This window comes from Ovis canadensis, chromosome 9, assembly GCF_042477335.2.
Source record: "Ovis canadensis isolate MfBH-ARS-UI-01 breed Bighorn chromosome 9, ARS-UI_OviCan_v2, whole genome shotgun sequence".
Taxonomy (NCBI): domain Eukaryota; kingdom Metazoa; phylum Chordata; class Mammalia; order Artiodactyla; family Bovidae; genus Ovis; species Ovis canadensis.
Genome location: NC_091253.1, coordinates 42841276 through 42865575, shown reverse-complemented (window position 1 = coordinate 42865575; position 24300 = coordinate 42841276). Strand labels below are relative to the sequence as shown.

General features: G+C 49.8%; 2 long non-coding RNA genes and 1 other non-coding gene across 4 annotated transcripts; all 3 read right to left on the bottom strand.

The window, feature by feature from the left end:
- Positions 1-213: 213 nt before the first annotated feature.
- LOC138446192 (uncharacterized) lies at positions 214-1792 on the bottom strand. The gene is made up of 2 exons (XR_011259225.1): positions 1539-1792; positions 214-665 (listed from the first exon to the last, which is right to left on the bottom strand). It is a non-coding gene; the product is annotated as an uncharacterized lncRNA (long non-coding RNA).
- Positions 1793-4449: 2657 nt separating this feature from the next.
- Positions 4450-4520, bottom strand: TRNAR-CCU (transfer RNA arginine (anticodon CCU)). Its single transcript has one exon. It is a non-coding gene; the product is annotated as a tRNA-Arg (tRNA).
- A 1072-nt stretch (positions 4521-5592) lies between these two features.
- On the bottom strand, positions 5593-23990 carry LOC138446191 (uncharacterized). Of its 2 annotated transcripts, none has more exons than XR_011259223.1 (4): positions 23338-23990; positions 8292-8384; positions 6265-6343; positions 5593-5884 (listed from the first exon to the last, which is right to left on the bottom strand). It is a non-coding gene; the product is annotated as an uncharacterized lncRNA (long non-coding RNA). The 2 variants fall into 2 exon arrangements; XR_011259224.1 differs by lacking the exon at positions 23338-23990 and adding an exon at positions 14068-15253.
- Between the last annotated feature and the right edge of the window lie 310 nt (positions 23991-24300).

Genomic DNA, 24300 nt, shown 5'->3' with positions numbered 1-24300 from the left:
TTACACTGAAGGTGTTCGGAAGACAGCGTCTGCTCAGGGCCGTCAGAAATAAGCTCTTCTTCGACCGGCAGCTGCCAACCAGGATGGAGCAAGAGGAGCAGCCACGGGCCCCTAGAGGGCTGTTGCCTGTATGGGCAGCTCTCCAGGTAAACCCTCACTTCCATGCTCCTCCCCACAGTGGCCTGGGGACCCCTCGGGCCATTTACTCAGGAATTTGAAAGGATTTCTGTTTTTATTCTAGAAAAATTATGTTCACACAACAATGTATATGTGAATGCTTTTGGAAGCATTATTTGTAATAGCCAAACACAGGGGCCAACTCAGGTGTCCTTCAGCCATGAGTGGTTACAGGAAAGGTGTTCTTCCACAATGTGGAAGATGCTCAGACGGAAAGGATGCAGAAACCGGACAAAGAGGACAGGCCTCAAGGAATGACGCTCAGCAAGGACACCTCCCACACACATTGGACAACGCACGAAGATGGAAGAGGCTGTGCTCACCAGGGGTAGGGGTGGGGGTGACCCCAAAGGGAAGCACAGGGACCCTGGTGATGGGGATAAATAAACAGATAAACAGACTCTCACCATGGGCAAGTCTGCAGCTGCACAAACTCAGCTTTAGCTTCTGATGTGGAGGTGTCGGTCTGTAAGTTCATGGGGCGTTACCTAGGGAGACAGGGTGAATAGTCATGGGTGTCTCTGCATCGTATCTCACAGCTGCACTGATTCTTCATCTCACATAAAGAGTTTAAAAGCATATACACACTACTCTGTGTATGCAGATAACTAACAAGGACCTAGAGTACAGCACAGGGAATTCCACTCAATAATGATCTAAAGGGAAAAGAATCTTAAAAAGAGTAGACATATATATGTCTAACTGAATCCCTTTGCTGTACAGCAGAAACTAATAAATCATTGTAAATCAACTATACTACAATAAAATTTTTTTAAAAAAATATATTATTTGAGGGAAAATTTGTGACCCAGAACTCAGGTCCACAGCTTCCTACAGAGCTTCCTACGGAGCTGGCTGGCCCCTCTTTTTTGGAGAGAATTGCCTACTGACTTTAATCAGTAAAGAGCCTCGGAGCTCAGGTCAAAGACCCAGGCTGGCCCTGCCCCCCTGGTGCCGGTCACCCTGAGGCAGTGCTCTGAGGCCAGGCCCTCACTCATCCTGGGTGTGGCTCCCAGGCCTGAGAGGACACCTCTGTGACTGCAGTGTGAACAGACGGGCCCTCCTCCCTCCCTCCCTGCAGCCCCCGTTCCTGCTGTGCCTCCCAGGCTCTGTCGCCTATAGCCACTGAGGGTGGGGGGTCCACATGCCTCTCTGCAGGACCGAGGCCCCAGACAGGCTGAGAAGACTGCTGCAGACCCAAAGCCCGGACTCAAGCACAGAAGAAGGGCAAGTGGCCATGGGCCCTGCCTGACACGTGTGTGTGAACGCGTGTGGTCAGCTCTGTGTCCAGCACAGGACTCAGCCTGTCTCGGGTCCTGGCAGTAGTGATGATGGGCTTGCACCACGGTGATCACACTGACCCAGCTGGTAGAAGGGACAGGCTCTCCAGAGAAGGAATCCACGTCTCAGGTTCCCTTCTTGTGACTCTGCCCTGTGCTCTCACCGGGACCATATACGCAGACGGGTGGCCAGCAAGGTGGGGCCCAGGCCACTGACTGACAGGGCCGTGGGCAGCCCGAGGGCTGGCCAGGCCTCCTCCTCTCTCTGCAGACAGCAGTCAGGCCTCCTCCAGATCCCATGGGTAGACGGGCACCTCCTGGCCTTCCCTCATGCTCTGTGATGAAAAACAGGAGGAAAACAGCCGGATCTGAGCTGCCTCTGAACAGGATGCATGGGGGTGTCACCCAAGTGGAGTGGAAGGATGGAGCGGGGTCACGACCCTCCCTCGGGAGGTGGGTGTCATTCGGGGGTGGCCCTTCCTGCTGACGCTTGGCTTTCCAAGCCCTCTGCTGTCTGTGACCCACACAGTCATGTTAACACAGAGACACACGGGAGGAATTCAGGTGTAAAAACCAATGACTAGACACCAACACTCATGTCTGCAGTCACGAGGGTGTTTACTCTGCATGCAGTCACTTCCACCTCCCACCCTGCATCTTCCTGCCACCACCACCGCCCCCCCTGCCCACTGTGAGAAGTGGTCCCCAGAGGAGGCTGAAATACCCACAGGGGCTGGGGGGCTAAATAGGCCGGACTCTGTGCACAGAACCCTCCCAGGGGTCAGTGCTGGCTCAGGGGCCACAGCCCATGTGGGCCAGGCACTGGAAGGAAGCCAGCAGGGGGACAGAGGCACTCAAGGCGTTCCTAGAGCCCCTGCACCTCAGGCCTGATGGTTCCCCTGGGGATTCTATGGTAATAAGATGGAGACGCAGGACACCCCACGTCAGTCTCCCCTGCTCTCATCATCACCGGTGAGGACATAACCCCCTCCAACCTGGGAATCCCCGGACATTCACCACAGGACCAGAGATCAGGCCAGCAGTGTCCACGCACAACAAGCCCAAACAGGAAAGCAGGTGCCTGGGTGGGCCCTCTACGGGGTACAACCCTCTGGGCATGTGGTCACCACCAGGCATGTGGTCACCACCAGGCTTATCAGGTTGAGAGAGCAGGGGTCCGTCTCCGTGTCCAGGAGCATAAGGAATGGGGATGGGGGCCTCCTGGGAAAGAAACCCACTCCTACTCATAGACGCGGAGTCGGGCCCCAGAGAGGCTGTGTGACCACTAGCAGAATGCCTGACTCCCCTGAGCGGGCCCGTGGTGGAAAGCAGTCCCATAATAAAGAGCAGACGCCAGCACTCCCCTCCATCTGCAGGAGGGACCCAGACATCGGCATTCCTGCCCTCTGTTTCCTCTGCTTCCACTGAGATGTTTTGGGAACCTCTCCGCTGGCCACAAGTTTATATAACCTCTCATCTGCCAATTCTCGGAGAGAAAAACGCTTGAGGTTTTACAGAGCAGTTACGTTCACATAAAAACAACATCAAATCCTGCACTGTAATATGCGAAATAAATCCAATTTTCATCACTAATGATAATAGAAGGAAACACCATTGGAAAGAAGGCTGTTTCGTGCCTGTAACTGTAAAGAGCCTGGTAACCATCAGAGAATCTCTTGATGTAAGTGAAAGAGGAGAGTGAAAGAGCTGGCTTAAAATTCAACATTCAAAAAACAAAGATCATGGCCTCTGGTCCCATCATGGCAAATAGATGGGGAAACAATGGAAACAGTGACAGACTTTATTTTCTTGGGCTCTAAAATCATTGCAGATGGTGACTGCAGCCATGAAGTTAAAAGACGCGCACTCCTTGAAAGAAAAGCTATGACCAACCTAGACAGCATATTAAAAAGCAGAGACATTACTTTGCGGACAAAGGTCCATCTAGTCAAAGCTGTTTTCCCAATAGCCATGTATGGATGTGACAGTTGGACAATAAAGAAAGCTGAGTGCTGGAAAATTGATGCTTTTGAACTGTAGTGTTGGAGAAGACTCTAGACAGTCCCTTGGACTGCAAGATCAAACCAGTCAATCCTAGAGGAGATAAATCCTGAATGTTCATTGGAAGGACTGATACTGAAGCTGTAGCTCCAATACTTTGGCCACCTGATGCAAAAAACTGACTCTGATAATGGGAAAGATTGGAGGCGGGAGGAGAAGGGGACAACAGAGGATGAGACGTTTGGATGGCATCACCAACTCGATTACCATGAGTTTGAGCAAGCTCTGGGAGTTGGTGATGGACAGAGAAGCCTGGTGTGCTGCAGTCCATGGGGTCTCAAAGAGTCGAACATAACTAAGTGATTGAACTGAACTGAACCATCAAAGAACCTCCAGGGAGGACCAAGTAAGATTCTCTTTCCAGTTGTCTTCCCATTAATTACGGTGTTGAACCCCAGTTTGACCCTGGACCTCATGCACTCCTGTTCCCTGGGCACCCAGTCCTAGCATGGCTCACGTGACTGCAGGGCCAGCGCCCACATATACAGGTGGACACAGGATGAGCACACGACTGATGCAGCTGAAGCTTGGGGTCAGCTGGTGAAAGACTGAGGCAGTGACAGCGGGAAGTCTCCTGATGGGGCAAAGACAGGAGCCCACGGGCTGCTGGTCACCCAACCCCAGTATCCAGGCTTCTTGAAGTGGGTGAGGGATCTGACCTGAAGTGGTGGGAAGAGTGCTTCAGGCAGAGGCAAATATTAACGCATACATGCCTGTGTGCACGCACATGCTCAGTCACGTCCAACTCTGTGATCCCACGGACTATAGCCCACCAGGTTCCTCTGTCCATGGGATTTTCCAGGCAAGAACACTGGAGTGGGTTGTAATTTCCTCCTCCAGGAGATCTTCCTGACCCCTGCATCTCTTGCATTGGTAGATGGATAATTTACCACTAGCATCACCTGGGAAGGCCCAAGAAATGTGAGCAGAAAGCATTGGCTGGGAATTGAACCCAGGTCTCCTGAGTAGGAGGCAAGATTTCTACCACTAAACCACCAATGCCACTCATTTCAAACAGACGGAGGGGCAAACGTAAACCCTCAGAGTGAGGAGAGCATTAGCGGAAACGCACAGTGACCGGGGGCCATGGTGGCTGGAGAGGCGGGCAGTCAGGAGGCACACAGCGGCCTCTGGACCCTATCTTCTCGAGAGCAACGGTATCCCATCGACATGTGGCTGAACTACAGCATGCAGAGTCCAGGAAACAAGGCAGGCAAGGGTCAGCGCCTCTCAAGGCCACCAGAGGTCAAGCAGCAAAGCAAGGGGCTCCAGCCACTCAACAGATGCCGGCAGAGTCACTGGACATGGTCAGGCAGCGTCCTGCTCACCCCATGCCCGTGCAGGCGCCCAGAAGCAGCCACCCTTGCTGTGGTTCTTGAGGAGGAGGGCACTTGGTGTTCCTCATGACAAGCAATTTTAAGGCGCCTTCGAATCGCTGGGTTTGGAGAAGATTCTGCACAAAGGAGGCCACGGTAGAGGGGGGTGATGGCCGCTGGCCAGGCTTCCAGGCTGGGTGACCAGCTCTCAGGCTGAGAAGCCACATTTATTTCTCTCAAGAGAAAGCAAAATGATTTACACAAATGTCACTGGTGTTCAAAACCCACCGTGACGGGGTGGAGGGAGCAGAAGGAAGCCCCGTGTTGGCTGAGGGCGGCCCACCTCCTCGGGTCTCTGGAAGAAGTTTCTCCCCCAGCACGTGCGGGCATCACAAAGGACTTACAGGGGGTCCTGGGTGAAGCACCTTAGATCTGATTTGGTGGGGATTTTACTGTTGCTTTTGTTTGGGGGGTTTTAATCAAGTTGAACAAATAGAAGCACTATCTTAGGATGAATTGTAACCAAGTTACTTTACACCTCGCTACAATCCCCAGGTCAGAAAATTGTAAAGATGGGAGATGATTTCCGAAGGACCAAACCAGTAAAATTTCCAATTTATGTCGTCTAACTTAAAGATGATGATTGTGCTGCATATTGCAGGGAGGCTCGGGGGGAGGGATAGGAGTGCTTGTGTTTTTTTAATCTAGGTAAAGTTTCAAAAACTAATGTAGATTAAGCGGGTCTGAGTGCAATTAAATTTATGAATACAGAGAAAAATATGAAGTTTTATTAACTGTGGAAGGAATGTGGGTCCTTAGCTGCCCAGCCAGTTCATGAAGACCAAGGAGATCAACTTACAGGGGTTAAATAAACACACTACTTTTTATTATAGCTCAAATGAATCCTCTTGCAGCAAAGCACCGAGTCTACAGTTGGCTTACGAGGTTTTCGTCTCCAGGGGCTCTGGATCTGCCCGGAGAGCAGGACCCACTCTGTTTGGGGCCTCAGGCTGGATTTTTCACATCCCTGGATGGTACTCATCCTATGTCCTAAATGGAAACCAGTACATAAGAAGCAGGGAGTATGAAAGGACACGTGTATGCAAAGAAGAAAAGCGCAGGGGGTGGATGGTGGGGCCTGGCTGGGCCTCAAAGTTCTGTGCTCAGAGAGTAGAGAGTGCCTGGATGGGAGCTGACACGTGACATGTGATCATGGCTGGAGCAACTGTCAGAAATCTTAGCAAATGCACTCAGGCTGATCCTGGAGACCAGGCAGAGTAGGACCAAGGCCGGGGGGGAGGGGGGGTGGGGAGGCCACCCTCCCAATAGCTCAGCTGACCCCCACCCCCAGGACCTCCCCGCCTCAAGGCTGTGTGGCCAACCAGGAGCTTGTTAATTGTGCCAATGATTGGTTTGCCAGCAGCTCTTACAGATTAATATTTCAGGAGTTAGAGACCCAGCTGAGCGTGAAAAGAGCATCCACTCCAGGTTGGGAATCACATTTCAATTCTGCGGAGAAAGAGAAAAAAGTGTTTCTTGAGTGAAGAGGACGAGACTCATTCACCTCCTGCGGCGGCAGACTCTGGCCTAAACTGGCTCCGGAGCTCAGAGCGGGGTACTCAGCTGTCTGCCAGGGCCCAGCGCCATGGGGTCCAACCCCACGGGGCCCAGCACCAGGCCGCCAGGGTTGCCCTGTTTAGAGAACTGCCCCCTGCACTTCAAGTATCTCTTAGTTTTTCTGCAGGAAAATGGCACATTGCTTAAACTTCCTGTGGTTAAAAAGTGCTTTTCAAGAATGTGTTTCCGAAACTAAAAAAAATGAGCTGAGACTGTGTGATGTTTTTCTTACAGGGACCAGAAAGGCCTGGATTCTCTGTGTCCACAGTGGGCTGGTTCCAAGCTCACAGTGAGGGCAGGCTGGGGGCCGGGGTCCGCGGGGCGGGGGACGGGGTAGGGGGTGCAAATAACCTACCCGGGGTCCCATCCAGACCTCCCTGGAGTCCAGGCCTCCCAAGGTCCCCCCAACCCTCATTTCTCCCACTCCCCGACCAGATCTCTGGCCCCCTCACCCACCCTGGCTCCCTCCCCTCTCCTGCGGTGCCCTTCCCCCACCCGGGCCTCCCTCCCAGACCCCAGCTCCTCACACCCGAGGACGGTTCCCGCACCCCCCGCGGGCTCCCCCGGGCACCCCTCCCCTGCAGGCTCCTCCTCCCTGGAGCGTTCTGGGGCCTGCCTATCATCTTCTCTAATTGTTTCCAGATTCGTGTGGGAGGTCAGGCCGCGAGCGCTGCTCCATGCCAAGTTTATAAACAGAGCAGTGTTTCCAGATGTCCGCTGGCTCCAGCCTGGCGAGCAGGTTGATTGGGACCAGAGCAGCAACAGGTGGAGCGCAGACAATGAATTCCTTGACACTTACTTACTCCCTCAACTCTCCTCCCCCCGGCTCTCAGCCCCATCTGCCACTGTCCCCACAGATCCCCAAACGCTCACATGAACGGCAGAGCCTGGAATGCAAGGAAAACAGTCATTTCCCTAATGAGGGCGGGGGTTGGAGGAGGGGGGCAGCGTCCCCATGGACATCAGAGCCTGGCTGGGCCCGCAGGAGGAGGGATTGGGCGGGGTGCCCAGCCCCTCCCTCGCCCAGGCCTCCCCAGCTCTGTCCCCAGCTGATGGCTGCCCAAGTGGGGCTGCTCCTCACAGCAAGTGTTCTGGGAAACGCCTGGGCTTCTCAGGAAAAGGACAGACAACAGGGTTCAGGCCCGCTGCATGCTCAGGGATCCAAAGGGACAGGGTAGGCTACAGTCTGGACCTGCAAACTGGATAAGGTGCACCCTGGGGACCCTGGGACCACAGCGCAGTGTCCTGTCCACGGGGAAGTGGCTGGGCCAGGGACTCAGCGAGGCAGCACGTCAGACGCCTCCACCCAGAGGGCCTAGCTCACAGGCCCTGTGGCGGCTCCCATGAGGGCTGGGCTCAAAGCTGAGGGTCCCCGGCCGTGGACCCAGAGGCCCTGAGGGCGGGAGACGAAGCCTGCGACCGGATGGAATCCAGGCTGGCTCAAGCAGGAACCCTCCCAGGTTTCAGTCCCAACCTATAGAAAGTGCTGTGAAAATACAGCACATAAATATCGAAAGCACGTCTGTGAGTGTCTCTGAGTTAAGACTAGGTTATCTTCTGCCAGTCTTTGAATCTGACTTTGTTCTTATAATATGTAACCCGACCCTGGGCTTTGAAGAGCCAGGATCTGGGACCAGGACTGAGCAGTTCATCTGAACTGACAGGACACCGGTGCGGGGGTCCGTCCACCCACCCAGGCCCAGCCCAGGCCCGACACCCTGAAGGCCCTGCAGCGCCACCACTAACATCCCGCGTCACAGCCGAGCACACAGACCTAGAGCAGGGCCTGCCGGACTCAGTCTCCAAAGGGAAGAGCACACACTCGTGTGTCTTTAATTACCTTCGCTCCATTTCCACAGGGCGGCTCTGACTGGTGCTTTATCCACAAAGCTCCAAGTACTACAGAAGGAATTCCTAAGGAAACAAATCATGCCTGAAATGAAAGAGCAAGAAAATGAGTTAGAGAGATAAACCCCTGAATGGGAGGGGGAGGGGAAGAGGAGGGGGAGGGGAGGGGAGGGGAGCGGAGGGAGAGGAATATCAGAAGGAACTGGATTTGTCACAGCTAAGAATCCTGCATGGCAACCCCCGCCCGCCAGGGAGCAGGGTCTACTCCAAACTCGAAGCGCCAGTGGCTGGAGAGGACCCCCAACACAGCCGGGTTCACCCCAACACCTTGTCCCTGGGGACCACCCCCATGACAGGGAGGACATCTTCACCTGTGCTCTGAGACCAGGCGTGGAGCTGTGTTCCCACCACCAAGCACAGAGACCCACAGCCATGGCACCCCCTGAGCCCATCAGAACAGGGCACACAGCAGTTCCTCTAACTGCAAGAACCTGGCTAAACCAACAGCAACTTCTACAGCTTAAAATCTCAACATCCTCTCTAGGTGGTTAGTGGAGACTGGAACTTGTCCTGTCTACACAATTATAATTATGCAGCAAAAAAAAAAGTGAGCTAGTGAGAACATTAGAAAGTGTCACGGCATTTCCTAATTTCACTGATGAATGAAAACCCCTAATGTATCAGATGCAGAGTGCCACACCATGTGGGCAAGCTGGCTCTCCACATGCCCACGTGACTGAGCCTCTCTTGAGGCCAAAGTGCAGAACCTACAGGAAAAGAAGCATCTTAGAGAACTTGAGTTTTCAAACTGGAAATGTATTACACCTTTTCAAACATAGATCAGGATATTTCAGCAAACACAATGTGTTTGTGATTTTTATAAACTGGTGGTTCTTAGGAGGAACAATGAGCCTACGTGTGCGGAGGGCCCTTAAAGCAGGGTGTTTACTAGGGGTGCAGTCCTGGGGAGCAAGCTTAAATGCTTCCTGAGACGAAACCCAGGCAGAACTGAGCCAGTTAACCAGCCAAGTGCCTCTTTATGTAACGTTTGAAACACTTCTAACCAGAATTAAGGGGATTTTTTCTTCCCCCCTTCAACTTGGCAAGCAACTGAAAAGACCAGTGTGGAGGAGGTGAGAAATGCCATTTCCAAGTCCTGAAGCCGAGTCAGCTGCCCGGGTGACTTAACCCCATCCTGACACAATGGGCTGTTTGTCAGCCCCCGGCTCAGACGCAGGGATGCAGTCCGTACTGTGAGGGGGGCTGACAACCACATCCTTCCTCCCCGTTTGGTCCTGAGCGCCTCCTCGCCACACACTCCTCTCTCTGCTCTGTCCAAAGCCCGAATGATGGAGTCACACCCGTTGCTGTGTCCTCCCAGACAGAAGTCCTGGCCGCACCTACCTGGCCATCCTCAGGTTTCCAGGTGCCATCCCTGCCCAGAGAGCCACTGGCCACCAACAGGGGACAGTGCTTTGGACAGCCGGTTGGCCTCTCTCTTGGGCTTTCTTCCCCTGTGCAGAGCACAGCCCAGAAAGTTCAGCCTGTGGTCCCCAGGGCAGGCGGGGGCCGGGGGGATGGGAAGAGGCCACAGCAGATCCCAGCACCCAGCATCATCAGACCTCCAACTCCACGCTTTTGTGGCTCAGTTGGTAAAGAATCTGCCTGTAATGCTGGAGACCTGAGTTCAATCCCCAGGTTGGGAAGATCCCCTGGAGAAGGGAAAGGCAACCCACTCCAGTATTCTGGCCTGGAGAATTCCATGGACTGTATGGTCCATGGGGTCGCAGAGTCAGACACGACTGAGCGACTTTCACTTTCACTGCCAAGGCTGCTCAGTCTCGCTGCGTCTGACCCCACATGTGTGCTGATGAACCAGCTCTGCTGAGAGAGCCCCTCTGATCCCACGCGTCTGCTGATGAACCAGACTCTGCTCAGCAGGGCATCTGGGGTGTGAGAGTCATGTTAAGTCCATTTAAATTTGCTGGGATGACCACACACTTGGCGGTTAGTGCAAAGGCCCTGTTGTTCAAGATTTCTAGCCAGGGATTTGGCCAGACACCAAATCTAATCTCCCGGGAGTGGGAGGAAAGCAGACAGGCCTCTGACCCTACCCCGAAGGGGTGACCCCTGGGCACAGCAGGCCTGGGGGCTCTGCGTCCTCCAACCCAGCTATGTAACTCAAGGTAGAAAGAATATGCTTCTGAGGACAAGGGGCTTCCCAGGAGGCTCAGTGGTAAAGAGCCCACCTGCCAATGCAGGAGGTACAAGAGGCGTGGGTTCAGTCCCTGGGTGGGGAAGATCCCCTGGAGTAAGAAACAGCAGCCCACTCCAATGTGCTTTCCTGGAGAATCCCATGAGTAGTAGATTCTTCAAAAGTCTATCAAATGCTGTTTTGTTCTGTAACAAGGAAACTAGAACTCCTGGATCTGAAATGAAGATTCTTAGAAATTCTACAGAAATCAAAGCGATGATACCATGAACTGGCAGAAGGGGATCCAGAGAAAACCACTAATTTTAAAAAATAAAGTTAATTCCATCACAAAGAACAACCCGAACCAAAATGTTTAGATGATATCATGCAACATTATTTGGACATTATTTGGAAGAAATATATTTCCATTTAAGACTTTTAAAGAATTTTTATTCTCTTTCAATGTCACGGGGCTTCTATAACTTAGGATGTTCCCCAAACAGAGGTTTGCTTTCGCTGGGTGGACGCACCCTCTGAGATATAAGGTCACACCTGGTTTACTCACATGGCCCAGAATCGCACCCCCTGGAGCCCAGAGAAGACCACTGGGGGAACCCCATCTCCAAACTCCTGACTCTGCCACCCTGAGTGTGGAAATCACCTCTGTCCTGAAACATGGGGACATTTTCCATACATGACTTAGCAACACGCCCCTGCCAGCCATCACCTGCAAATAAATGAATTGTAAATAACACAATGAAAGCTTGTCCTGATATCGAAATAAATTCTTGCTACACCTGCACAAAGTTATTTTATTTAGAAAAGACCAAAAGTTACCGGTGCCCACTTGCTTCTGATGAAGATTCTTAAATATCCAGAAGGATTAGGAAAGCAGTACTTAGCAGTAATAACTTATTCCCAATAAAAGTGATCTCTGGCCAAGACCCAACGAAAAGTTATGTGACCCAGATGAGGCTCTGGATGGTTGAGAAGGGCCTGCTTTCCTAAGACTCAGATGGCCCTTGAGCAGAGTTCCCAATAACGGCCTCCAGGGCACACAGGGACAGAGATGAATGGGGAGACAGAGACAGAGAGAGAACAGGGAGACAGAGAAAGAGACAGAGAGAGAGAGGCCGAGAGAGACAGAGTCAGAGAGACAGACAGAGAGAGGCAGGAAGGGCACGTGGATGCCTTCACGGTTGTAAGAAAGGCCACTTGAGCTGAACGTATTTCCTGAAACCAGGTCACCTCAGGTGGACACCCAGGATCCCAGTCCCCCCTCCCCGGGGGACTCAGGGGAACCAGCACAGGTTCTCTGGCACCAAAATGCAGTGTTTCCCTGAGAGAAGCCATGAGGAGAAGGACCGGGCGACCTCGCTGAGGACCTCCTCAGGGAAGCTTCCTGACTCCAGGCAGGGGGGACTGGACACCTGCACACCCTGCCCAAGGCCACCAGCCCAAGAAAGGGCCGCAGCCACGGTGCTTCCTGAGGAAGCCTCGCGAAGCCTGAGAATGCTCTCAAAGAGGAGAGAGTGCCCTCCCTCCCTTTGGGGGCTGAGGCTCATAGCCTCACCGCCACCAGGTAGAAAGGGCGTCAGCAAGGGGGCCGCTGGAGGCCAGGAAAGGAGACCCCGACCGGCCCATAGAGCTTCTGACTGCCCAGGGCTGGCAGCCTGTGGCCCCTGGAGACCCGGGCCCAGGACACATCTGTGGAGGAGGCAGAGGAGACGGGAGGGCTGGCCCGTCCTGTCCAGGGAGGCCTTTGTCCAGAGGGCAGGGTCTCCAGGTGCGACTGAAGACAACACCCTGTCAGGGGCTGTGAGGACCACAGAACATGAGGGATTCATCCGTCAGTGGCCAGTCAATGGCCAGAGGCTACTTCTTAGAAAACAGAATAGGTATATGTTGAACTTTGGAAAAAAATGCTGCAATTACTTTAGAAGGAGCTCAAGAAGCTGAAATATTTTCAAATATATAAATCTTAATCCAGAACTGCAACAATAGTTTAAGACGTAAAACGCAAAATGCAGACATTTTTTCAAATTCTAGATCTTGCAACTTCTCTGAACCATCCAGCATGTGGAGAGTACATCAAACCTGCTCCAAACGCCACAGACTCGACCAGCTGACAGGCCGGAGCTGAGGATGGGGGAGCAGGGCCAGTGAGGACCCTGACTGCACAGCCCAGAGAACCAACCAGCCTTTTCAGTAAGCAATGTTTGACTCTCGGTGTGAGTGTGGATGCTTCCACGGAAGTTCCTGGGAGGAACAGTCAGGCCATTTGCTTGAGCAAGACATTCCTGGAAAAATAAAACCACGCTCTGCAATCAGGAGGAGCACAAAGTTGTGCCGGCTCCAGCTCTGTGTCTGGGCAGAGCGCAGGCAGGGGTTCTCAAGGAAGAACCAGTTGTTAGTAATTTACAAATAATATGACAGGTGAGATGGCTGGATGGCATCACCGATGCAATGGACATGAACTTGGGCAAACTCCAGGAGATAGTGGGGGACAGGGAAGCCTGGCATGCTGCAGTCCACGGGGTTGCAGAGTTGGACACAACTGGGCAACAGAACAATACAATACAATACAATAGATAAAGATGATAAACATACTATTTATTAGGAATTCAGAACTGAATTTCTAGAAGAACTCATATCAACACTGGGCATTGGCAAAGTCAAAAAAATTAATTTACTTTCATTGAGCACTTGCTCGGTGCCAGATAATTTCACAAATTTTCCCCCAGTTCCTTGTTTCAGTGGGGTCAGGCAGTGAGGGGCTCAGTCCACACCCAGGACCCACACGCTCACCAGGCTCAGTTCACTGTCTCAGCTGTTGCTGTTGCTCGGTCACTAAGTCATGTCCAACCCTTTGCGACCCCAGGGACTACAGCATACTAGGTTCCTCTCTCCTTCACTGTCTCTTGGAGTTTGTTCAAATTCATATTCATTGAGTTAGTGATGCTACCTAAGCATCTCACGCTCTGCCACCCGCTTCTCCTTTTGCTTTCAATCTTTCCCAATGTCAACCCCCTCCACACATGAGGAAACTGAAGAGAGAAGGGCCAAGCAGGCAGAGCAGGGTTCACTAGAAAGGACACCCAAGCAGGTGACCACAGCTGGACCTTGGTCCCCGAGTTTAAATCCAGGGTTGCCTTGCTGGGACAGCCCTCCTTCCAGATAGACACGGGGCTCTGCCCACCCCGCCAGCCCAGGCACCCCCACTCTCCCATCAGCCCTCATCCCAAGGCCACCAGGTCCAGAAACCACAGCTGTGTGTCCTTCACACCAGGAGCAGTATCTCTGACCACAGGCTGGGCTGCAGCCCAAAGGGGAGAAGCACTTCCTCCTCAGGTTTGGCCCCAAGCCTTGGTGGGACACATGGAAACAGGGGTGTTGCCAGCTCTCCAGGGACACCCCGAGGACCAGCTGCCCTTCTGCCTCCCCGCGAGCTCGCCGAGCCAGGCCGGGATGAGCAGGAGGCTTGTTCTTGGCTACCCGGGGCTTCTCCGTGCTTGGCCACAAGACGCTACCCTGAGTCCTACAGACGCAGGGAAGCCAGGGTTGCCCCACTCACCTTTCCACCAGCCTCCAGGCCCCAACTGCTTGGCTCAGTCTCCTTCAGAAGAGTCCGAAATGAAACCAACATGTCATCTCGTCATGACGACAAGGGAGGATCCAGGAGTCACACGTTCCCCTGTCTCTCGGGCTACAGGAGTGTTTACAAGGCTTCGGTCACCAATAGGCGGGCCACATCTTCCTCCAGTAAATGGTCCCAAACAGACCCCCAAGGGTCCTTCCCCGTCCCCTGCTCAAGCGCAGCAGGGCACCCGCGGGAGGGGCGGGATGAGCATCCTCTCTCCTCCCGGCCACAGGCCCCGTGGGAAGCCGCTGAGTCACTAGCAACAACAGTAACCGGGAGGCCCTGACATCATCTACCGGGCATCTCATGTCCGAGCTTTACATCTGTGGCCTTGTTTAGTTCTCACTGGTGCTTAAGAAAGACATTCTGAATCCTCACCAGGGGGGCAGAACATGCCCCCTTTCAGAGATGACCCGTCTGACCTGCCTTTAGCGAGCCGCCAGTTGCCCAGACTCATGGCTTGTTGGCGGCAAAGCCAGGGAGTGAAGTCCCTTCCTCCACTGCGGGCGTCCACCTCCCCCACTGTCCACAAGGGCCAGCGGGACGCGGTTCTGAGAGGAGGCAGAAAGACTGCAATCAGAAGGCGAGTTGCTGCGGTCCATACTCCTCTTCTGCAGGATGTGACGTTGTGACTCTTTTATCTACTTCTGTTACTTTCTTTTCAGTTCAGTCGCTCACTTTCTTTTATCTCCTTCTTTGTTACTTTCTGATTGGCGGATTCTATCTTCCTGCACCAGGCAGGATTCACTCAGTAACTCACTGGGCTTGAAAGAGTTTCGCTGGCAGAGCGATAAAATGGCATAACTGAGAACGGAATGCCCACTTCGCTGTAACTCACATTCCAATGTAATATGTATACTCACTTGTTTGGTTTGTTCCCAGGGAGCAGAAGGATTATCTTGTGCTCCCTTCTCTGGTTCAATTCACTTTTTGGGGGGTGGGGTGGCGTGGGGTGGGATGGGTGGTGGTGATGAGTGTAGAGCAACAGAATGAACCCCGACAGGAGAGGAAAATATGTTCTTTGATGACAATGCTGCAAGTCCACAGCTCACTCCTCCAAACAGCCTGACTTTTCACCTGGCTCACTGTCAGCCAGCTATTTTACATCTCTTCATACACTGCGGAGAAGGATGGGTATGCAAACTGCAGTTGTCCTGTGGAATTTCAGTAGAGTTCACTGTTCCTGTAGAAAAATCAGTTCTGCCTACACAAACTTACTCCAAATAAACTTGTGCTTTTCACCTTTCCTTCCGACCATTTTTAACACCCGCCTGGTTCCCTCTGTGGTTAAAGAGTAAGACAAAATCTTCAAAATGGGTTGCTGTACATCACTACAAGAATCTCGCTTTTACCTTTTCATGAAAAATATCTTTTGACAGAGATACACCCAGAAATTGACCGATGGAACTTCTTCCTCATTGTCTGGGGCCTCAAGGCCAAGTTAACACACATCTTCCATCTCTAATCTGACCTCAGGCCTCTTGTCTGGCTGACTAAGCCTCTCACAACAGCCACTGTCCAGTATCATTAGACAGCCAGCTCTAAATCACTTTTCTTGGTTCTCCCGTGTCCCTTTGATATTCACAGCGGTATGTCAGCACCATTGAGATGGAATGTCCAGGTTAGGGGCGTGTCCCACCTGAATGAAAGAACCACAAGTGCACTTTTTTTGTGCCTCGAAGGAAGATGCTGTTTTTTCCAAATTGAAGATTTAAAGCTACTCTGTATTGTCAGTTGATGGTGAGCATTTTTTAGCAAGAAGGTATGTTAGCTACACACATTGTTCTTTCAGACATACTAGTGTTGCACACTTAATAGACTACAATACAGAATCAACAACTTTCATGTTCGCTGGGAAACCGAAACACGTGGGTGCCTCGTTGTATCATGGTATTTGCTTCACTGCGATGCCTAGAACCAAATCCATGAGATCTCTGAAGTGTCTCTCTGTAGGATCAATGGCCTTGATTTTTCTTTTTTTTTTTTTTTTTAATTTTAAGATCTTTAATTCTTACATGCGTTCCCAAACATGATTGATTTTTCTAGTGGGAAAAAAAGGCAGGTAAAGAAATCTTGTAAAATATTTTTAGTTATTTGGGAAGCTATCTAGATCAGTAATACAGTTCCAGCATTAGTTTTTCAAGAAATGCCTTACTCTGAATTTTCTTTCAATAACATAGAAACAACTCCATAAGTGAAAAAGTCTCCAGCTTTTTTAAAATAAAACACATTTATAGAGACAGTATCTGGAGTCTTGTGCACATGAGCAGGACATCACATTGTGGATACCAGTTGAGGGTTTTAAGGCAGGTTCCATTCATATGAGTAAAAAGCAACATTCATTTACAGCAATTTTAAGTCTGATAGTTCAGAGAAGAACTAACTGGTTTAAATAGCCTTCTCACTTTCATGCACTGGAGAAGGAAATGGCAACCCACTCCAGTGTTCATGCCTGGAGAATCCCAGGGACGGGGGAGCCTGGTGGGCTGCCGTCTATGGGATCGCACAGAGTCAGACACGACTGAAGTGACTTAGCGGCAGCAGCAGCAGAATAGGCAGAAATGTTACTGAAGTAACTGAAGATTCAGAGACAAATCACTTAACAGGTCACTGACCCATGAATTGCTTAACCAAAAGCATCATCTACTTCAAGACTCTTGTATAACTGAAAATTAATTCAAAAGTAAAAACTGGGGAGGCTAAATGAATTCTATCCTAAACGCTGTTCAGTAGATACCGCAAAGCGTAATTCTTAACACAAATGCACTTATTTTTCTTCAGTTCTTTCCCTGAATGGCAAAGAGGAGTCTCATCAGTGACTTTTTAAAAGCAATTTCTTTTGAAACAATAGATTGAAACTCACAGCAAATTTCCAGTTAATCTTCTCTGAACATCGATATTGTTGGGAAGGGCAGGTAACACAACCAGCATAGCCCCAGGGTGTCGGGTCATTAAACTAAAACAGAACTGTAATATGAAAGTGAAGGCACCCACCCAGAAGCATGTTTTTGCCACTATGAAAAAGGCCTGGATGCTAAACAAGCAAGCATGGTACCAAGTTCAAACAAACTTCGCAGAAAGGGAAACATTCATGAATCAGTTAATAGTGGTCCATGGGGTCAAAAACAGTCAGACATGACTTAGCAACTGAACAACAGGCCTACCCTTAAAGATCTACTAAACAAGTTCCTTCAAGCAGACAGGGAATGATAGAAGAAAGAACTGGGAAGGAAGAAGGAGCAACAGAAAGATTAGAAATGGGCACACACAACAGACCATCCTTTTCTCAAGCTTTATCAATTATATTCAATGATAAAACAGAAATCATAACACGTTCTAATTCATAAGAACAAATTATTTAAAAGCAAGGAAGGAAAAAACAACTAAAGGGATGTGAAGTTTTCACTCCTGAAAATAGTAAAATATTGATACCAGTTAAGTGTTATAAGTCACATATGTATATCTGGGTACCCAGAACATCCACTACAAAACCTTTAGACATACACTAAAATAATGATAAATCACTTTGGGAATCCTAAAGTAGTGCTAATATACCAGGAAAAAGGCAAAGAAATACAGGATCAAGAGCTGGAGAAAACAAATAATAAAACAGTCCTTTTAAGCACTAACATACCTGGAAACCACCTTAAATGCAAATTGTCCAAATACACTAATCAAAAGACACAGATTAACAGACTGGAAAAATAAACATGCTCCAAATGTACACTGCTTTTACCAAAACAACCTCTCTTCTTATGTAATGGCACAGGCATGTTGAAAGCAAAAAACACAGAAATAAATATATAAACATTATTTTTTTAAAAAAGGAGTAATAACGCTATTAATAGCTAATAATGTAGACTTCAGATCAAAGAAAATTACAAGAGAAAAGTTTAAAGTTAATCTTATATAATCTCTTCCAGATAAGGAAAAAGGCAGAAACACTTCCAACTCACTTTCTGATGTCAGTACTATCTTGAAACCAAAACTAGACAAAGACAGTGATATAAAATAAGACTATAGATTAATATAACCAATGAACCTAGACACAAAATCCTCATAAAATATCAGCAAATTAAACCCAATAGTGTATAGAAAGAATGATACAAAGTGTCCAACTGGGATTATTCCAAATATGCAAGACTAGTCAGTATTTGAAAATCAATCAATATATTCTACCATCAGTTCAGTTCAGTTCAGTCACTCAGTCATGTCCGACTCTTTGCGACCCCATGAATCGCAGCACGCCAGGCCTCCCTGTCCATCACTAACTCCCGGAGTTCACCCAAACTCACGTCCATCGAGTCAATAATGCCATCCAGCCATCTCATCCTCTGTTGTCCCCTTCTCTTCCTGCCCCCAATCCCTTTCAGCATCAGAATCTTTTCCAATGAGTCAACTCTTCGCATGAGGTGGCCAAAGTACTGGAGTTTCAGTTTTGGCATCAGTCCTTCCAAAGAACACCCAGGACTGATCTCCTTTAGAATGGACCCGATGGATCTCCTTGCAGTCCAAGAGACTCTCAAGAGTCTTCTCCAGCACCATAGGTCAAAAGCATCCATTTTTCGGCACTCAGCTTTCTTCACAGTCCAACTCTCACATCCATACATGACCACTGGCAAAACCATAGCCTTGGCTAGACAGACCTTTGTAGGTAAAGCAATGTCTCTGCTTTTCAATATGCTATCTAGGTTGGTCATAACTTTCCTTCTAAGGAGTAAGCGTCTTTGAATTTCATGGCTGCAATCACCATCTGCAGTGATTTTGGAGCCCCCCAAAAATAAAGTCTGACACTGTTTCCACTGTTTCCCCATCTATTTGCCATGAAGTCATGGGACCAGATGCCATGATCTTCGTTTTCTGAATGTTGAGCTTTAAGCCAACTTTTTCACTCTCCTCTTTCACTTTCATCCAGAGGCTTTTTAGTTCCTTTATATCGATAAGCAAAAGAAAACAATCCTATTATTTGACGCAGAGAAAGCATTTGATAAAACGTTACTCTCATTTAGGGCTTCCCTGGTGGCTCAGATGGTAAAAAAAGGTGCCTGCAAGAGACCGACTTTCGATCCCTGGCTCAGGAAGATCCCCTGGAGAAGGGAATGGCAACCCACTCCAGTATCTTTGCTTGGAGAATCCCATGGACAGAGGAGTTTGGTAGGCTACAGTCCGTGGCATCACACAAAGAGCTAGACACAAGAGAGCAACTAACACACTGCACTCATTTATGATTAAAAAAATAATAATAAAGGGAAATCAGCAAGAGAGGGAAACGATCTCAACTTGACAAAGAGCATCCAGCATCTACAGCTACGATCATGCTTCATGGTGAAAGAATGTGTGCTTTCCCACTAAAATCGAGAACAAGGCAAGGCTCTACCTCTGTCATTCAATATGGCACTGGGAGTTCTGAAAAGATATTAGGAAGAAGTTAAACTATATTTGTAGATGACATGATTGTCTGTTGTAAAAGTCCAAAAGAATCTACAGAAAAAAAAAAAAAATCCTAGAAGCAAAAAGTAAGTATAGCAAGGTCACAAGATACAAGATCAGCTCACAAAAATCAATAACATTTCTACATACTAACAATGAACATTAAATTATTAAATTCAAAACAAATAACAATTTGTAATCACTGCAAAGAAAACATAATACTTTTATATACACGTAACAAAACATGTACAGAAAGTGTATGCTAAAAATTACAACGTGTATGCTAATGAAAGACAAACAAACATCAAGGCATACCACATTCATGGACTGGAAAATTCAACATCATAAAAATGTCAAGTCCCAAATGAATCTATAGGTTTAACTCAATTCCTATCCAAATTTAGCAAGACTTTTTGTAGATAGACAAGTTAATTCTAAAACAAAGGTAAAATCACTTGAAAAAGAAGAGTAAGGTGGAAGGAAATAGTTAATCTGGCGTCAAGTCATATAACACAGCTACAGTAATCACAAAGAGTCGTACTGGGAGACGGTGGGACAGATACATTTATCTAAGGAACAGAAGAGCCCAGAAACAGAGCCAGATGAATATTCTCAGCTGAGGTTTGACAAAGGTGCAGAAGTGACTCCGAGAAGGAAAGCAAGCCTTCTCAAGCAGTGGTTCTGATGAAACTGGACAGGAAGGGAGGGGACTCACCCTACACATCTTATATATAAGTTAATTCAAACTAGATCACAGACTTGAGTGTAAAATGTACGACGACAAACCTCTCATAAAAAGCACACAGAAGAAATCCTCAGGCTCTAAGGTTAAACAACGAGTTCTTAGACTTGACACCAAAAGCACTGCCATACAAGGAAAATTCGATACATTGGACCTCATCAAAATTAAAACCTTTTGCTCTGTGAAAGTCTATGTGAAGAGAATGAAAAGATGAGCTTCAGATGGAGAAGAGGTGTTGGCAAATCCAGCATGTGACAAAGGACCAGTATCTAGAATACGGAAAGAACTTTCAAAACTAAACAGTAACAAAAAATAACAATGCAATTGGAAAATGAGCACAAAGCATAGTGATATTTCACTGAAGAACATACATACACGGCAAACAAGCATGAGCGGGAAATAGTCAACATCATTAAGCATTAAGGAAATGAACATTTAAGCCTCAATGAGGCCACTACTACACTTACCAGAACACTAAACGGTTGGCCAGGATGTGGAGAAACTGGGTCATTCATACATTGCTAGTTGGACAGTAAAATGGCACAGCCAGTCTTGAAGACAATTCAGCAGTATCTTTGAAACTAAGCATTAAACTACCATACAAATTATCAATGGTCCTTCTGGACATTTATACCAGAGAAATGAACACTAACATTCACATAGAAACCTGTACACAAATAATAAGGCAGGTTTACTTGTAATAGCCTAAAACTAGAATCAGCCCAGATGTCATTCAGCAGGTGAATGGATAAAAACCGCAGAACAGTCATACCATGGAATATCTGTCAGCAATAAAAAGGAACAAACTGCTAATACATGTAACAGTTTGGATGAATCTCCGAAGAATTACGCTAAGCAAGAAAAACAGTCCCCAAAGGATCATGCATAGGGTAGAATTTTAGAAACAGAGGACAGATTGGTGGTTGCCAAGAACTGGGACGGAAGGAGGGGGGCATGTGGCCACAAAAGGCCACAGAGGGACCCTATGTTGGGGTAGTGTTTTAGTTAGTGTCTGGACTGCAGTGGTGTCCACACAACCCACACATGGATACAGCTATGTGTGGAACAAACAGACACGTACTGAGTGCAAGTCATCGGACTGAGGTGAGTGAGTCGTGTCAATATCAATGTCCTGGCTGAGCATCCTTCTGTGGCTTTGCAAAATGTTACCATTGGGGGAAACTGGGGAAGAGTACACAGCCCTCTCAACCACATATGAATCTGCAGCCTCCTTAATAAAAGTTTCAATTAAAGTAAAACAGCTGTGATAGGGCCAGTGTTGAGCACACACACACATGCGCACGCACACACACACATGCGCACGCACACACACAGGTTCCTGCTGGCCCCTGAGCACAGCAGGAAAATGCGGTGAGCTCCTGATTTCAAATGCTTTGTTCCATCATTAAATCAAGGAGCTCCTGGAAAACGCAAGGTGAGTGTATGGAATGGAGGATGTGAGATCAGAAAGTTTTCCCAAGTCCTCGTGTCTATAATAGATAGGAACTAACAAAAATTCAGAACCACTAAACCCAACTGTAACATAAAAGCCTTTCTTACAAACCCCGGTGTAGTAACCCTGGCTAACGGGCAGTGACCTCACACGCATCACCGACCGTAAAATCCGCTAACCTGGAGAAGGAGATTTCCTTATCCGTTAGAGATGAGCAAACTGAGGCTGGAATAAGTAAGTAAGCAAGGGGCCATGTTGGTCTCTTCTCTTTGGAACCTCCTGCGTGTCCCCGGAAACTTCGGTAAAAATCTAATGTGTGAAAAGGAAGAAGCAATTGTTTTATGAATAAACTGAGAGGTCCCGCACTCGCAGCCAGACCACTGAAAGGCAGGGCCCCTCCATCACGGGGAAGCCACTGCCGAATCCTGCCATCAACGTTTCAAAGGGTAAAGAGAGCACAGGGTGGGGCGAATCAGACGAACCTTACGTCTGCCTCTGGCAGCTCTAAAGGAACCTCATTCTCACTCTGGGTTTTGGCTCCATCTTCTTAACCAAACCACCAAGCATAGCCACTAACAGCCAACTCGCCAAATTGGACCTCGGTCTTCTCTGTGAGTCTTGGCCCAATTTCTGGCAAATTCATCAAGATACAGTCTGTGGGAGGAAACAGTGCCCTCGTAGCCTATTCAAAGCACTGTGATGCATCCGAGGCTCCTCAACATTCCAGCGCCCTGACGTCCAGCCACCGCCTGGGCCCATTGACCTCAAACGTTTAGACAAAACTCCCCAGGAAGCTGCTCTGCGGAAAGGCTACCGGCCCCAGTCAGCCTGCCCTCAGACCAGCGCAGCTTCTTCTCAGTTCCACTTAAGGACTTTTGAAAAAAAAAAAAAAAAAAGAAGTCCCGGCTTCGGGGCCAGGGAACCCTGGCCAGGACAACGCCCCCGGCCAGATCTCCAGACCCGCCGGCTGAAACAGTTTGGGACTGAGGTGGAAACCGCCTACACTTCGTGTTAATTGTTGGTGAAGACAACACAAGCTCCGCCATCATTTTCTATTTTCCCTCTTTACCATCTTTTCAAAATGACTTTGTCATGGTTTATAGCTGGCTGGTTTCTAGCTAATGAATATTTAGAACCCCAAATCCTTAAGCCCTTATTCCCTGCCAGAGGAGAGAAGGAACCACCAGCTCCAGGGAAAGACGGGGGCCCAGCCAGGCGCCCGGGCGCAGACTACGGGGCCAGAACCGGCCGAGGAAGCACGTCCCCCCGCCGAGCGGGGTCGGAAGTCTACCCTCCAGCCCCGGCCTGGGCCCCTCTGGGAACCCAGGAAGGAAAGGCGCTCCTGGCCGGCGCTCCGTGACAGAGAGCGATGCGGCCCTCTCAGAAACAGGGCAGGAGGCTTCCGGCTGCGAGAATCAGCGTCAGAACGCGCTTTGAGAGCGGCGGGGGCGGCTGGGGGCGGCGGGGTGGAAGGTTCTACCCACTGCACAGAAACTCACACACGCCTTCAGCACCATTAGCAGAAACAGCATCTTGTTTCCAATTCGGCTGCAGATAATGAAATTAGCCCCCAAATTACCATAAAGTGGAACAAGTAGGCACAAAAGCGGGAGGTGGGTCTGGAGGCCTTCGCCCTCCCCCCTGCAGACCAGTCTCGGCTCTGGCTCTTAGCTGTTTAAATTCAAAGCAACGCTTCTGTTTTTCTAAGTCGCCGTCTTGACCCCAAGCAGATAAAGAGCGCCGCGTGACACATTCAGCAGAGTTGCTGTGTTCTTGCTCTGTTTACATCAGGAAATCCAGCGGGTGGGGACTGGCTGGGCGCCGGCCCGGGCGCTGGGCCTGACTCCATCCAGATGTGCGCCGGCTCCAGAGTGGCTGCCGCGCGCAGTAAACGGGCACCGAGGCGGCCCCGCGGGCGCACAGAGGCGGCGAGAGGAGGAGGGACCGCGGCGCGCGGAGGAGGGACCGCGGGGGCGCACGGGGAAGGGGCGCTCGGAGGGGGGCGCGCGGGGAGGGGGCGCTAGGAGGTGGTTGCATGGGGGAGTGCGCGGGGAGGGGCCATGCGGGGAGAGGTCGCAGGAGAGGGGGTGAGCGGAAAGGGGGAGCTGGGGGAGGCACAGGGACGGGGCGCGAAGGGAGGGGCTGTGGGGGAGGGGCGCACCCACGGGGCGGAGAGCAGGGACCTCGAGCGCGACGCCAGCGACCCCGGGAGTGGGCCCCCGCGCCGTGTGCATTTCCCTGTAAATGTGCTACACTTTAAAGAACAGGGAGCGCAGTATATCACTGGGAATGTTGGCTGTCTATTGGTCCCTGTGGATACTGCTGGGTTAGTACGACTTGTAACCAGAGCAAGAGAAACATAAAAAAAGCCGGGAAACACTGCCAATTAGTCATTACAAGGAGATTGTAAAAACAAGAGAAAGAAAGAGGGGAAGCAGAAGGAATAAAAGAATAAAATGCCCCAGGAAAAAAAAGAAACTAGATGCGCTTTTGTTCTGGAATACAGTGAACAGGCAGCAAGAGAGGCTGCTGGCTAAGCAGG